The following is a 16,475-nucleotide window of genomic DNA, read 5'->3' as shown; positions in this document are numbered from 1 at the left end:
ATGCTGTATATGGGGCAAGATTGGCTGCCATGCGCATGAGTTCAGATTGCTCAATGAATGAACAGCACACAAGGGAGATACTGGATGTGAGAGCTTCTGCAACAGCCAGGCCTTTCTCATACAAGGAAGGGACACAAGGAATTTCAGCACTGCAAGATGAGCTGGAGTGAGTACATCACCTAACCCTGTGCTTCCTTTTCCTCTTCAGCCAGCAAATGGGGTGGGAAATGCCCACAGTGGCTGGCAGCCTTTCTTCCTCTGGGTATGCCTTCCCTAAGGATGTCCTCTTCCCATAGCTTGTGTTTTCTTACCAAGATCTCACACTGAGGACATCTGCATCAGATGTGAGCTGTGGTCTCACAATGCACCATTCTATTATCTTTTGTAACATGGAAAATGACAGAAAAATTAGGAATTTCATCATACCAAATCATGAGGCATTGCTGTGTTGAGAAAAGCAGTCTCCTGATGTGTGCTGAAGCATGCTGGCTATACATCTCTTGGCTGGAAAGGCAATGCACTCAGAAAGGTGCTGTGGCCACTTTTACAAGGGAGGTAAAAGAGAGCCTGCTTAACAATGGGAAAGGCTTGGAAGAATGGCCAGAATCAGGACTGAACCTGTCACTGCACTGGGGTTCCCTTGATCTTGCCTGGGACTCTCAAACACTTCTCATGGGAAATGGCATTTTTCTCTCTATAGTCGGGAAATGCACTCTGGTAACCAACAGATTTTTGTATCAACTAGTTTTTTTGTAATGTACTTTATCCCTTGGAGCTAACTGCAATGAACACTGGAAATTTAAAGCTGGTGTTAGCCTATGATGTCACATATGTTAGACAAGGATAGTAAACTCAAAGGAATACCTCTCCAGCACTTGCTGATTTTATTAAGATAGCAAGAGACCATTAACCCACTACAGCTGAAAAGGTTTAGAGGCCAGTTATTTCTGGATAAGTTGCTTTAGCAGTCCCAATGTCTAGAACTAGAATACTCATGGCAGGGTGTGCCTTACAAATAAAGACTAATTTAAGAAATTTATATATAAGCTCCATAATAAAGAGGTATTGCATTTTTGCATATGCACAGGTCTTCTATGAGTCAAATCAGAAGAGAGATTATGTTCTGTGAAAGAATAAACAGACCAAATAACTCTGCAAATATGAGGTACTATCACTATTTGTCCAGGACATTAAGTACTTCTGGGAGAGTTTCTGAAATGTTTTCTGAATACACATTTTTTCTGAGTCTGAGTAAAGTTAGCGTATGTGTAAGAACAAATATCTAAACTCCCTATTTGTCATGGGGAGGAGCGTACAGAGACCTTTTAAAATCAAGTTAATATTTTAAGTGAATAGAAGCACTCCTTTTTCTCCTGATTTTACCTTATGGTCCAAATTTTCTCAAGCCATTTCCTTTTTTCTATTCTAATGCCTTCATGGTTTAGTGGTGTTAAAGTAACACCACTAGACTCAGTGATGTTAAAGTAACAGTTGGTCTCAATGGTCTTAGAGGTCTTTTCCAACCTGAAAGATTCTATTAATCTATATTTGAATTACAGATAAATATGTTTATGTATACCTTTCTCATTATGACATATATATTTATCTTGTTCAAATAAAGACCATATGAGTAACCAGAAGCAGCTATGTGGATCAGGCACAGTCTCACAGTCATTGCCATATTAAAGCCTGATTCTTGTGAACGACATTCAGCATTGCTTTTGTGGGGATTGTTATGATCTGGACTTGATCATTTTTGCTTTTGTTCAGATGGACGACAATGTGATAATACTTTCAATGCCTGAAGCATCATACTGATGCACATTAGCTCCATTTACCTGTTCCCTGAACAGAACATGGATGTTTCTAGTAAAGATAGTAATCAGGAATAAACCAGAAGGGATTTCAGTGAAGCTCCCTTTCCTCTATGTTCAGAAAGGTGGTCTGAAAAATCTGAGAGGAAAATGTGCTGAAGCACCTGATGTCAAAAGCCCATGGTATAGGGGTGAGACATAATGAAGAGTCTGTAGGCAGCAGAGAAGCTGTAAAGGATGGGAAAGAGTCTGAAGAGAGCAATCATGAAGAATGATTGACTAAAGTGGAAAGAAAACAAAAAATCTATCTGATTTTTTATTTGTCCTTAGCAGTCACTTTAATAAATCTTTTAATAATTAAATTGGATCCAACCCATGTCTTTGAGCATTAATATTGAATTCCTAACTCAGTTGTAGTTGTAGTTTTAGAATGTGTTTATTGTGGTCTTAAGACACCATCAGACTAGTTAGGGGAAAAAAAAACATTGCAGAAAAAAACTTTAAATTAAATTTGTTTCAAGGCAGGGCAGCTTTGGGTGAACTGTGTCTCACCACTAGCTCATCAGCTGGTCAATAGACCCCCAAATTGCCATAAGTGTAGTATCTTGGAATGGCCCAGCAAAGTTTCTCTGTTCTTTGAGCTGCACTAAATGTATCATTTGACAACCGGGGCTCTGCCCCACAAGTCAGTAGTGCATCTCCTCAGAGAGTTGTTGCAGCCCTCCCGTGTCAGTCTTTCCCTCTGACATTTCCCATCTGTCCCAAACTTGTCTCAGAGGCTTATAAAGCTGCTGCTGAACTCCTGCAGATTGCAGCCTGGGGTTTCACAGAAAACCCTGCTTGATAATACTCCATTAACACTCCAGGACATGAGCTACTGCTGCACAGCCTGGGCTTTATGGACAAGAGTCCCAAGTCAGGCTGCCTATTTCTCCACCGTGGGGGCCTTTGGTGATCCTTAACTTGAGTATGGCTGGAAGTTTGTACTGGTACTAGCCACACTGAATTTTGCATTCTCTGCCACCTTGGTAATCACAAAACTTCTTCTCTGGGGATACCAGAGAGGATTTTTCATTTATATGCTAGTGGAGCTTTTGCCCAAGGGTGTTTTGCAGCTTCACATTGCAACAGGGTGAATCATGTGCTAACAACAAAACCAGGCTCCTTAATGTCAGGTTCCCTTAGCATCTGTAACTTTGGAAACAAGTGACTGAAGAGGACATGCTGATTACCCAGGGTGGGATTCATCTCAGCTAACTTCAGAATTCAGAAGTTAGATGTCAAGTGTGGTCTCGACATAAAGGCTTCTCCAGAACAATCCAGTGTGGAGTTGTTTAGTCACCACTTGCAGTTGCCATGTTTTTTTTTCATCGACTCAATATAGAGAAAACACAAATAACTTCTACTATGAGTTTAACTTTCAGATGACTTAGTCAAGTCAAGTCATAGTCAAGTATATCCTAAGTGCACACCTTGTGAAAAGGATGAGTTTGCCTCAAAAGAATAGTGCTTCATAGCAAAAAGCAATTTTGAACTTTGAACTAATTTAGGAAATTTAATACCAGTGCCAGCTTTGAGTCAAAGGTACTTTTGGCCACCTCTGACTTGAGCTTAAAGAACAAGTATTTCATATAGGGAAGGCTTGAGTCAGGAAAGAAAAGTTAGTTTCCAGGCAACAAGCAACTTTTAGTCAGCTTCCTAAGGAATGCTGAAGGCTTCTTCCCCCACCTCATTTCCTTTTGTCTTAAAAGCAAAGGTGCAATATAACAAGGGAAATGAAAACAGGATCTCGTGCAAAAACCTCACACCCATTAGCTTCCATACATTTCAGAAACATGACCTCGATCTGACAGCCGTAACAAATGTTGTCATTCCTCAGTTGAGGTGCTGAAACTCTTCTAGGTACTTCAGCCAGGGACACAGGTAGGTAGTAGCAGAAGAAATAGAAAATGTGAGTGCTTTTGTGTATACAATCACTTTTGTCTAAATGGTTTCTTTTCACCATTCTCACAGGAAAAAAGATATTCTAATACTTTTTTTTACAGAAATGCAGGTGCTCACATCAAGTAAAGCATCAGCCAAGGAATGGGAGAGACTTGTGACTCTCCTTAACTTACTGCTGTAGATTATCCAATTCTGGCTTCAGTTAAGCAGTTCCAGAAAATTTCAATACAATGAAGGTGAGAAAGGAAGTTAAAAGCAAACTTGGCACTTGCATTTCATGATAAAATTAATGTGCTTATTTCAAAAAGCAACAACAAAAAAAGATAATGCAGATATAAAATGAAACCTAAGAAATCAAACTTTTGGAAGGACGGAATACTCCATGTAAGATGATCAAATTGTCTTAACTTGTTCTTCTTGTAAGAACAGTTTCCTCTGTTCACATAAGAAAAATATGTAATGAGACTTCTAGAAGTCATTGCGTTTGTCTCTAGTTTCTGTTAGTCAAGGTCCTAGTACAAAACTCATACCCACAGTCAGAGTGGCAGTGATTTCACACGTTTGCCCATCTCTAAGAGGAAGCAGGATGCTTTGTCATCCTATTAATCTCATGTTCTTTCATAAGCACTAATTTTAATCATTCAGGAGGACTTTCAATGCAAGTGTATATGTGCCTAATAATGCTTGCATAATGTGTTAGAAAATTGAATCACTGAGCTTCCTAGAGGTGTGCTGAACACATGCAGATCCTCATTAGATTAAAAAAATTCCAACAAAAAATTTTTGGATCAGTCCATTAAATTCCAATAATCTGCTAATACACCCTGCCAGATGACAATTTCAACACAGTTGGTAAGAAATCTGGAGCTTTTCTGCATCAGAAATTGATATTGTAGTTTGTGGAAATATTTAATGGTTTTTCAAGGTGAAATGTTTGAATCTCATTTAAATTTGTTAAGCTGCGTGCTGTATTAAATGTGGAGCCCAGAAATAAGAAAGACATTTCAAATGGAAAAATGATACAATGTGGTTTAGGGAGCAGAGAAATGTTACTTATCATACCTTCTTTTATTTCTTTTGAGATGGAACACTACAAGAAAATCGAGTGTGTACACAGAAATCATGATGCAACAGCACTTTTCAGGGAAAAATGTTCCTTCAAAAGAATTCTCATTCTCTTCCTATGTAAATGTCTTCATTCTAACAATCATCTCCATAGCTGTTTTTAAATTTATTTTTTATTATGGATGTTATCATGTATGGAATACAGGTGTTTGCATGGAGAAAATATGCTGATGTGTTTATTAGGCTATTGCTATCATCACTTTTAGAATATCACTGTAAGGCTATCCCACGTAGATGATCTCTATCATATCATCAGTCAGGTTACAGCTGCTACTGCATTTCCTTGAGCCCCAGGTGGGAGCAATTTGGTCCCTCAGCAGGCTCTGCTCGGCCACAAGACCTGCAGATATGAAGGCTCACACCTTACAGCAGCTGCTCTTTGGACCAATAATGTGGGTGGGAAATTTCCCTGTTTCAGAAATCGTGGAGGGGTGGAGCTCTGACTCAGTGCAATAAAACACCTGTTCAGCAACTTCTGAGACTTCGTCAAGATTGTAAATTTGTTTCAGGAGGCACTGGCACCTGTGGAGCCCAGTACTAAGGTGCATTCACAGCAGCTGCTCTTAATGTAGCAGCGAACTTGATGGCATCGACCTCTGCCTTATCTCAGGTAAGTGGAAAACAGAGCAACCCTGGCAGGAGTCTTGGAGTTTTGATTCAGATTTGCCCCTGGACTACAACAGGTAGAGTCCCCTGTTATCTATCTATAGGACATAAATTTCCAAGAAAACAAGATTATCCTTTCTTGGACATTTGCAGTTACCAGGACCTGGAGTCAGAATCTGTCCATATAGCACAGAACTGGTACATTCATTTTATTAGCCACAATGAGGAGGTGCAAACTGCATGTCCCACACTGGAATGCTACAGTAGGGAATCAAAATAAATTTAAAAAATTGATCTTTACTCTCTTTTTCATCCCCTGTTCTTCTTCCCTCAGCAGCATTCAAGCAGAAAATCAAGCCCCTTGGAAAATGAAGAAAGAAAATGGATGATGCACTATGTAGCCCCAAGTGATGATGCTAAGGTACCATATTTCTACAAACTAAAATAATAGGAGACTAAACCAATACTTTTTTGAGAAGGGTAGGATCTTCGCGCCCCCCCCCCCCCCCATAGTTGGTTGTTAAAGATTCACATAGTTATGTAGAAATAGGAATATTTTATGAAAGAAAATTTTATTTAGATGCAACATCTGCATAGTATTTATAACATAGAATGTGTTATTTCCATAGTTGTATTCCTTAGGGAAATCTCTTAGTGAAAAAGTTCTTGATTTACTGTTAAAATGAGACTGACTTTGGCTTTCTTCTAATGCTACCTATTGACTTCATGGAGCTTTACCCAGAACGAATGGAGACTGTTGGCATAGTCAGAAAGTCAGAGCTTGGTTGTTGGTGAACCATTGAGGTTTGGTCATTATTGCCAGTTTTCAGAACAAATGCCCACTTTGATCCCTGTGCACTTCCTCACAATGAAAGAACAACTCTGGACACGTTTGCAGGGCCTCTGGCAGAGACAGAGTTGCTTCAAACACATAGAAGCTATCAGTGATGATTTTTGCTGCTGGCATTGTGCCAAGCTGCCTCAAAGTAAAACAAGGGGGCTACAAATGAAAACTTACTTTTGATGACATTTTAAATGATGTGTGATTCAAGCATCTATAGCTCATATATATTTGGTTGGGTTTTTTTGTGTAACCAGACTACCAAATGAACAGAAAACTACAAACACTGTTTTGCCTTTGTATGTCACAACCTTATCAAACTGATTGATCAAACTGATGTCTTGTTAACAGCATGCTGGCAGCTCCTACAGATGGATATTAGTGTACAAAAGGTGCAAACTACCATTGGGGAGTGAAACTTGCTGTAAGGGCAAAGTAGCACAACCAAAACTGACATGGCATTCAGGTGTTCCTAATTTGCTCTGTGTGTGTGTGTATGTGTATGCTAAAGCTCAGCAACAGAATGTACTAAAGCAGGAAAAGCAGCTGTTGGGGGAAAATGATGATCCAATCTCCTTAGCAGTTTTGTAATGATTTAATGTATTCATACTGAAGTTCTGTTTTGGTTTAGAATATCCATGGCTAAGAGCAACCAACCCCTCTTTACCACTAATGGAGTTACATTTACATAAAGATTGTTAGAATCCAGCATATGTTTTAGAGCATACCTGAAGTATGCTCTACTTCAGGTAAAAAAAAAAAAGATCCTGTGGCCATAATCTCCAGTGTAGAGGGGGCTGTGGGGCTCTTTCCACAGCTTCAATTCATTATTCATGCCATAATTTCTTCCTGCCAAATGAATTTCTGAAAGTTCTGTTTGCTGTGCACAGGCATTTAACAACAAAGACATTTTCAGACACTCTTTATTTACCTTCTCTCCTCTGTAATAAATCTGGGCAGAAAATTGGCACTAAAGGCACAGACTTGTCTAAACTGGCCAGTTTCTGCCTCTTACTGGTATTGAGTTTCCTGGGTAGCTTTGGTAATTGCCTCAATTTTTGTAAGTCAAAGCTTACATAGATAATCATTAGTAGAGAGCTATTAGAAATGATAACATGCTTGTAGCAGGCCTTGACTTCCAGGAGAAGTAAACAGGTATAAACTTTCCTTAATGCAAATGCTCAAACATTTGCCTAAGTACTTGATTCAATTTGAGAGGGCTTTGCATAGCTGTGTGATAAACTGAATAACTACTGGGTTTGGTTTAGTAAAACATGCCTGGGGCTGTGCATGGAATTTAACTGTTCCCTACCTATAGTGCAAAGTCAAATATGTTCCACTGCTAAATTTTCAGAAGAATGTAATAACAATTCACAATTGTGTGGAGCTGAGATCTTACCTCCCCTGTTTAGAACACAGCCAGGTAAAATATCCTGTGCCTTACATATGACTTTGAGCAACAATGATTAATTTATTTTTCAGTTTTGGAATACACACATCCAGAAGCCAAGATATTCTATTCTTTGTAGCCTGATGAAGATAATGCATTTTTTTGGCACTTAGCCCACTTGTTTTGATGTGCTGCTTCTGTACCTCACAGCAAAAAGTGTTAGCATTTAACAGTCAGCTCACTGAAGACATTCTGGTACAATTCCTCATCATAAGCTTGAGCTCATGGGGAAGCAAGATGGTTATACTAGGCACTGGTTTCTATTTAACGTGCCTTTCAAGTACCCAGTGTTTTATAAAAATATCAATCTTGCAATTTTTTAACTTCATAGCCTGGAAATTACTGCTTTTTTTGTGCAATTTCCTTTGATGACCTTCATGTCTTTCATTCTTATAGAGTTGGAAACTATTTGAGAGGTTAAGCTAAATTTTATCATGATGGATTCCCCATGGTCCAACGCTCTACACACTTCAGCTGATGTACTGTCTTGTCTCACTGATTTCTTATACTTTGACCTTTTTATCAGGCTATAACTTTTGTCACAGTAGCAGCACGTTTGTGTGTGCTTTCTCTTATTTCACTCAAGAGTTACTCCCTGTTATTTTAATTGAAGTCCCTCAGAAAATATCTCCTAATAATTTCATCACCTTCAACCAGCTCTGCTCTATTTCACTTCAGATTGTCTTTTCCAAATTTTGGTCATTAACTTTTATAACAGCTTCTTTCTTTCGCCATCTCTTCTTTTTGATGATGTTGCATGTTGTGACTTTACTAAGAATTACTGATCTATTTGTCTTTTGCATTATCAGTACTTCTCCTTGAGCTCTTTCTGAATATCAGTGACCACCTACCTATTGGTCACTGAAGTGGCCATCTGTTTCTTGGCCCACTATATGCTGTGCCTTCAGTATTATTTGTCTGAATATCTTTTTGCAAATAGACAAGTCACATTATAATAAGTTTGGCCATTTTATAACTTACACAGATCCTTGCTACTAGAACTGCAAACTGACACTTCCCTGTTCCTGAATCTGCCTCATTTTAATGCTATAATTTTTTTCCATTAGTGCTTTGCTCAGAAGTCCTTAAAAGTTTCCTTATTATTTCATAGCCTAACTCAAGGTGACTTTTTAAAATACATATTATTTATAGATATACTATTTATACCTTCCCCTTTTGTTGGAGATACTCAGTTCAGGATCTGATGATAACATATTTGTATGCAGATTAAAGCTCTTCATGTAGCAGTTGCAGTCAGACCTCAGGGCTGTTTGCATTTTCTTCCCCTGCAAAGCCTCATCCTCAGACATCCACTGCAGTCATTTTATGTTACTTCTACCAAACAAAGACCTCTTACTACTATAATCATACATTAACTGCAGAACTTAATACAATCTGAAATTCCTTCTTTTCTTCTGCTTCTGTTCCTAAACAGTAAAAGAGGGAGCCATCCCCTGTGCTGATTTACCCTTTGCATTCAGTCTCTTTAGGACAATCATGATTCAACTCTCTTTCCTTTCTATAAACTTGAGCTGGTTTGATAAATGTTCCCCAACTTGTTCCCACAGTTAGAGAATCAATATAACCACCTGTGCTGCAGCCATAGTAGGCATTGTCTGTTTTCTCCTTCCTTTTGCTGATACCCTGCTTGCTCTAGCTGCTGCTAGGGGACATGATGGGTATGTTCTCTGAAGATGTAAAATCCATCAAGCATATGTGATTGTCACAACTTCTACAGACCCAGATGGTCAGGTCTAGCACCTTCAACAAGGAATTGGAGATAACCTTCTTTGAAATTAAGGATTGTAGTCAAAACTATTTCATGTCCATCAATCAGATAACCATCCTTGGTAAGGAAAACTTCTGTTCCCACAAAGCAAACTAGGATTGTTTGTCCAAAGCCATGTGTTGTGGAGTTCTGAGACGCTCCCTGAGGTGCTAACACTCATCCTTAGTCATCCCACTCTCATGAAAATTATTGTTTTAAAAACAAGCAAGAAAATTTAAAAACATCCCCCCTTCTCTCTAATTATCCAAGCACTGCACTAAAAGAAGACTTTTTTGTGTAGGCCTTGATTCTACCTACAGCACAACACAGGCTGTTGGCCAATAACAAACCAGATTTGAAGCATTTCTGATTTCCAGATTCACTGAATTTTGTCTTCATATTGGCTGCTGATGGTCATGTGAACAATTTAATGTTACTGGCTAAATGAACTTTTTCAGCTTATTTACACCAACTTAACTTTCCTATTCATCCTCTTTCCACACCTTCTCTTTGTGCTTAGATAGCTACAGGCTTTAGGGGTCAACAAAGTTTGTGAAGAAAGTGCATCCTGATGCCTATTATATTTTTGCTGTGATGCCAACTGGAAGAGACAGTTTAGCACAACCTTGGCTCTTTTCAGTGTTTGGTTGTGTTACAGTCAATACATATATTCAAAATATTAAGATACATCTCCTTTGTTATTTTTTTTCAGCAGGAAGAAATGACACCTTACTCCTTGCTCACTGTAAGAATCATAAAGTTGAAAAATGCTCATCAGGCAGATTTTTGTAAGTACCACAATTTTTTATTGATGTTACATCATTCTCAAATTACTGTATCAGCCATTGTTTCTGGTAGATATTGCACAAATGCAAAACACTGAAGTCATACTAGGTAAGAAATCACAGTTGAAGGCATTTTATGCCACATAATATCTATTTGCATTATCAGAGGTTTATTTGGTTATTGGGTTTTTTCCCACATTATTTGTCTGACAAATTGGCTGTTTCAGGGGCTTGAAAATATCTTAACACCAGTTTAAAGACAGAAATTTTTATATAACATATCCATGACAAATGCATGGAATATAGAGCTGACATACTTAGACACCAGTCCCTCTTAATTCTTTGGTTGTCCTGAGCATCATGACATCAGCTTGCCCCCCCAGTGAAAAATGTCTAACAGAAATCTTTTGGGGACTATGGTACATGCAAAGTGTTGTGAAAATGTGTGGTACTTAGACCACCAGCCCTTGCCTGGTGGTTCACATTCCCAGAGATTTTTCTCTGAAAATTTTCTCCTGCCATTCCTACATGTGTCTCATGAACTTGGCACATCACTAATTACACAGTTTTGCATATCCCTTTATCATACTGTTCTTTCTCCTCTTGTTTTGTATTTTCTCTCCTTTTTGGGAGATCATGATGAAGTTTGCTGAAGCCATCAGCAAAATCCTACAGATAAAATTTCTCACCATCCCTTCGTATTTCACTCCCTTTGGCATTTCAAAACCATGGATGTCAATGTCACTCTTGTGAATTTTCCAGTCAAGTGGAGAGAAGTGGTCTGATCACATTGTCTGTAACATTGGGCTGCAGAAAATAGAAGGAATATTATAGTATAGCAGAAAAGGTCAAATTAATTTCTATTCCTTTTGAGAGCTATGAAACACTGCATATATGTGCAAGACCTCACCTTCATTCCTTGGAACTGTTGATTTAATTTTTCTTAGTATCACCTTTGATCTAGAATGAAAATTGAACCAGATAAGAACCATGATTCAGCAGCTTATGCAAAGGGATCACACAAAGTAAAGTGATGCTGCATCCTCAGAAAACAGGGTTACAGTTGTGACCTTGTCCTCCATCCTGAGGACAGTGAGATTTCTGAGAAGTCTCACTTAGGGAGTTGTAGACATTTTGAAAATTCCTATTATCACCAAAATGTACACCCCTGGACTAGAGCTTAAGACATGTGGGCTCAGTTTTTAGCTCTGTTCATGGACTTATTGCATAAGAAGTTTAGGTAAATTTATACATCAAAACATTCTGTGCCTCTGTTGCCCTGTCTACAAAGCAGAATATCTTCTCCAAAACCTTTTGTTTCTCTCTTATCTATTTAGGTGATGTGCTCATTTTGAATCTCCCAGTATTGTAGAGAGATTTTAATTAAGGTGTTAGGTAAGGCCTAGAAACAGTGGGAAGTATTTTCAGATTCTTTTGTTAATTACCAGTAAATAAGGTTTGGAGACCAGTGGGTGAAGAAAATTGTCTTTTCTTTCTGTCAGTAATTCCCCAGCTAATCTGTGAGCCTGTTGGAGACTGTTTCTTAAAGATGTCATAGAATGAAGTGCTGTATACCAGGATGCTGTTGAACAAGGAAGATAAAAAAACATCAGATAGCTCTTTGTTGACTAAGTAACAACCTATCTCTGCTTTCAAAGAAGTTGAAGTCTCACAGGAAAAATAGTGTGATACTCTGGAATTTAAAAACTTAGGTACAATTCAAAAAAGATATATTGTACCTTTTAAGTGCTTGATTTTGCACTGCTATTGATGTTCTTTTAGCTTAGCGTTTTTATTTTAACATTTGAATGCATTTGAAATATTGGAAAACTAAAATAACTAGACATGCTTCTGTGTGCTAATGAGAATAATAAAATTATATTTAGATAGCCTTTTTTCAGCAATATGATCTTTCCCCTGGAAAACTGATCCGAAGCATCTGATACAGATGCTATCTGACTGTGAAATATCTGTGGAAGACTGGCAATTCTTGTAATAACATATGTCAGACTTCCCTAAATTTTGAGTTTCCCTGTATCAAATCCAGGAGCAAGCCACCTTTTCAATCAAGTGCAGCCACTTCTGATTTGCTTTTTCTACCTGAATGCTGGCTTCCCATCTTTTTCAGCATGTGCAGTGCTCCATTCCATGATTTTCTCTGTTTGTTGCAAGTGCAGTCACACCAGGTCATTTGGTCATAGAGTTTCTACATTTTTCTTTGACTTACTTGCCAAATCCTGGCTTCAGGAAACACTACTTCTGTATATTTCCACTGATATTCCTCATGATCGCATGCACCCAACTTAATCTTGGCTGATTTTTTTAAAAATATGCACCTCAAGATTCATGGGATGTGTATTTCACAAGCCTGGGATGAAATTCAAGTTTATCCTGAAATCTGATGTTACACCTTTGCCTGTGTTACACCTTTGCCTGTAGACAACACATGCTGATGGAGTTTGGCACACAAATAAAAAATTAAACCAAGAGGAAAACAGTTCACTCCTCCTGAATGAGTCAATTGGCCCTTTTCATATCCCTGCGGTCACCCCACCCTTTTTGTGGTCTCCTCCATACGAGTGATGTTGCTCTCCAGCGTCTGCTTCATGCTACATATAATTGGTTTCTGTCTTATCTTACCATGCAAATGCTCTTGACAAACCTGAGCTAATTATTTTTTACTGTACTCCTAACTAACCTTTATGCCAATTAGTAATCATGGGTCAGACTCAAACATTTCTGGCAGTCCCTGATCTCACTGTGGGCACTAGAGAGAAAGGCACCCAGATAAGATCACTTACACTCATCCTGCTGCTCTGCAGGTACTGAGTGTCATCACCAGGCTCCAGTGCTCTATGCAGCTTGGCTGTGAAGGTGATACTGGGACTAGAAAGGAATAAATCCCATTAAAGTTTGAGTCTCTTGCAGTCTGGTGTCTATTTTGCAGTGGTATTCCCCTCCTCAGTCCAAGACTGCATGCAGCCTTTGGTAAAATGGTCACTGGTGTGTCCATTTGCTCCTTCTCAACTGGAAGTCAGTGCTAGAGCTTTTACAAAAGCTCATGTTTCCTAACTCATAGTGTCACTTCTTCTACAGAGCTCCCCCTATGTGGGAAGAATATCTGGTCAGGATGACAGGGAAAATAGTCTATTAGCTTCTTTTCTTGCTGATGATACCCCTTCCAGTGTTTCCCAAAAGAAAGTAAAAGGAGCTGGGTGATGGGAGAGGAGGACCATGGTGGCACAGACTCTCCAACACTTTCCAGCTGCTCTCCTTAAACAAGTAAGTTATTGGGTGGCCACATAGAGCTGCACCAAGCTCCCAGCCTGGCCCATTTTCACCATCATTAGTGTTCGTTTTATGGCAGCCTCTAAACCCCGTGGCTGAATCTGACACCTGCCCCACAGACAAACAGAGGATCAGTGAGGGGATCTGCCCCATCTGGCATGCCTGAAGCCCAGGCATTGAGAGGGAATTTGCCCTGAGTCAACAGAAGTGGAAGAAAACATCTTCCAGATCCTTAGCACAGGTGAACAGACCTGCAGTTATGTCATCTCTCCACCATTACTTAGTGCCATGTGAAAGAGCAAAGCTCTGCTGGACTCCACTGGATCTCACCTGATCCTGAAGACCTGAGTAAAGAGGTCTGTGTGACCTGTCTGTACTCCTGTCTGAAGCAGTGGCAGCCTACGTGGGTACCAGCTGATTCCACATTCCAAGAGATGACCTTTGCTGTTGGAGAGCATGTTCAGGCTCGTTAACACAGTTGAGGTGAAGAGTGGTGGTGTCAGGTCTGGCTTGACACATTTAGCCTCAGTGGTGCTGAGTGTTTGCAATGCTTTCCCTGGACTGCAGGGGTGAATTTGAGCTCTGTGTCCCAGTAAGAAATTACCCAGAGTGAGCTTCAGGTTGAAGGTGCTTTTTTTTCTGGGATACAGTAACTTCTCTGAGAGAAGTCTTGCCAGATCAAGAGGCTGTCAGAGCTGAGGCAGGAAAGTTGGTGTTGGGCTGAAACATGACTGCACTCCAGTATATTTTCTGATGTAGAAAACTGGCGCATGTGGAAACCTTCTCAGTTGTTCAAACAAACCTGTTAGTCTTAGCTGGGATGTCAGAACAATCACTCCTCTTCCTCAACTCTTCCTTCTGTTTTCAGATCTTCCTTTGGTTTTTCCCCTTTGAATGAAGAGAGATCTCGTGTATTTATAAAAGAGGAGCTCAGAGACTATGTCCTCTAAGGTCTTATGAAATTATTTTGTGGAAGCTTTTATATTATCCCTTCAGAGGAAATGAGTTAGTTCTGCAACAGTACACTTGGAACCTTTGCAAATCAGAGTCATTCTCCAGAGACATTAAGGGTTATTTTTGCTACAGAAAATAAGTGAAAAAAAAAAAATATAGGGAGATTACAGCTAGTGCAGGTGGTACTAATGGCCCTGTCCCAGGAAGCAAGTGGTGCCAGTGGGAGCACAGTGGCACAGGAGGTGACCCAGGGTATGAAACTTTGAGCTGGGAGCACATACTGAACCCCCTGAATCTGCTCCAGGGAGAAAATCGTACTTTGCCATTTGACTTAAATGGCTGGACTGGGTAAAGGGCTCATTCACAAGAGGACTCTGTTCATCCCTGGCCAAAGACATCACTGATTAAGCACAGTTCACCTATGAGCTTTTGTTATTTCCACAAGTAAGCCACAGAGAGCAATATTGTGCTTACAAATGAGTGTTGCACCAGAATACTGGTAGAGCTCTTAGCTGAGTCCAAATCCCCTCTAAGACAGCAGTAGGAGGTAAATCCTCAATACTGTTTGTATTGTACTAAGCTGGTGAGGGAAAATGTTCCCAAAGATCATGTCCAGCAATTGAGAAATGGGAGCACTTCTCCTCCTCCTCTTAGGTGAACTGCAGTAAACTAGGATTCAAGGAGAACCTGTCTGTGCAGGTGAAGAATATTTCACTAGGAGAAAATTATTTCTTTGTTTTGGTGTTACGAAATGCAGTAACAGGACAGATAGGATTTTGTAGTTTACCTTCATTGTTCCTATGAGACTAGTTTTTCTTATATGCTTTGCTTTTCAGCGCTGTAATTTTCTCCTTACCTGTGACAGAGATGAGTGATTTTAGCACATGATGGCTCATCTCAGGTGCACCTCACAGAACTGTACTCTCACAGACTAGCACACATACCTGCAGTTCTGAACTTCTTCTTTTGGTCTTGTATTTTTAACTGATCTTTAGCTGTCAGATAGAGTTGAGAAGCAGTCTCGCCATCATAAAAATTGAATCAGAAAATTTCCAATTGAAAATTGGAAAAGGACACCAGGGTCACTTAGTGCTGACTTTCAGAGAGACTGTGAGTTCAAATGTCTCAGCATTCACATGAGGTGACATTATGTCATCAGGGAAGTTGCAACACGTGCATTAAAGTAAGGGCCTGGCATGGCATGAAACTGCTAACAAAGCCCAGCAACTGCTTTACAACTGGAGCATGAAGAAAATGTAAATAGAATTTTTTTGTATTAGCTCTCAGGTAGCAATGAATAAACTGGAACATTTTCAGTAGCTCTCCTTCAGTTTTTTCAGGGATAAGAGAGAGCAATGTAAGGTGATTAGTCATTTCAAGGGCTGCCATATAATAATGGTATCATAATTATCATAGTATTCAGCATACATTCAACTATCCTGTTATTATTTTTTTTTTATCTCACTGTTTGCCTCACAGTTTAGCCTCAGTTCAAGTGAAGTGCCCCTTCTACAGAAACACTTAAGCTCAGTTAGAACCACAGCATGGGAATACTGTCTGTAAAATTAAAGGAAAACAGAAAATCACAGGAATCCTATGGAAAACAATAACATCTCCACATTGGTAGGGACTGTAGATGAATTGTGGCAAAATCAGATGTGGCGTAGTCCCCTTTCTTCACAGGAAGAGAATGTTCTATGTCCTAGTGGTATCACCTCACCCCATATTCAAGGTCTGTGACCAACTAGCCTTGTTACAGCAGAATCTCACAAAGTGGCTGAGATTTGAAGCTACTTCTGGAGATTGTGAAATCCAGACCCCTGCCGTACACAGGATTGGCTTCAGTAGGTTGTTCAGAGGTTGGGGTTTTGAACATCTCCAGGGGTAGAGACTTCGCAAC

At 39.5% G+C, this 16,475-nt stretch overlaps 1 pseudogene; it reads left to right on the top strand.

Moving 5' to 3' along the window:
- Positions 1 to 16,475, top strand: part of LOC129121669 (cytosolic phospholipase A2 epsilon-like) — a 36,818-nt pseudogene continuing 20,343 nt past the window's right edge.

This window comes from Agelaius phoeniceus, chromosome 6, assembly GCF_051311805.1.
Source record: "Agelaius phoeniceus isolate bAgePho1 chromosome 6, bAgePho1.hap1, whole genome shotgun sequence".
NCBI classification, from domain to species: Eukaryota; Metazoa; Chordata; class Aves; order Passeriformes; family Icteridae; genus Agelaius; species Agelaius phoeniceus.
Note: the sequence above shows the minus strand (reverse complement) of the source record. Positions and strands in the feature narration are given on the sequence as shown.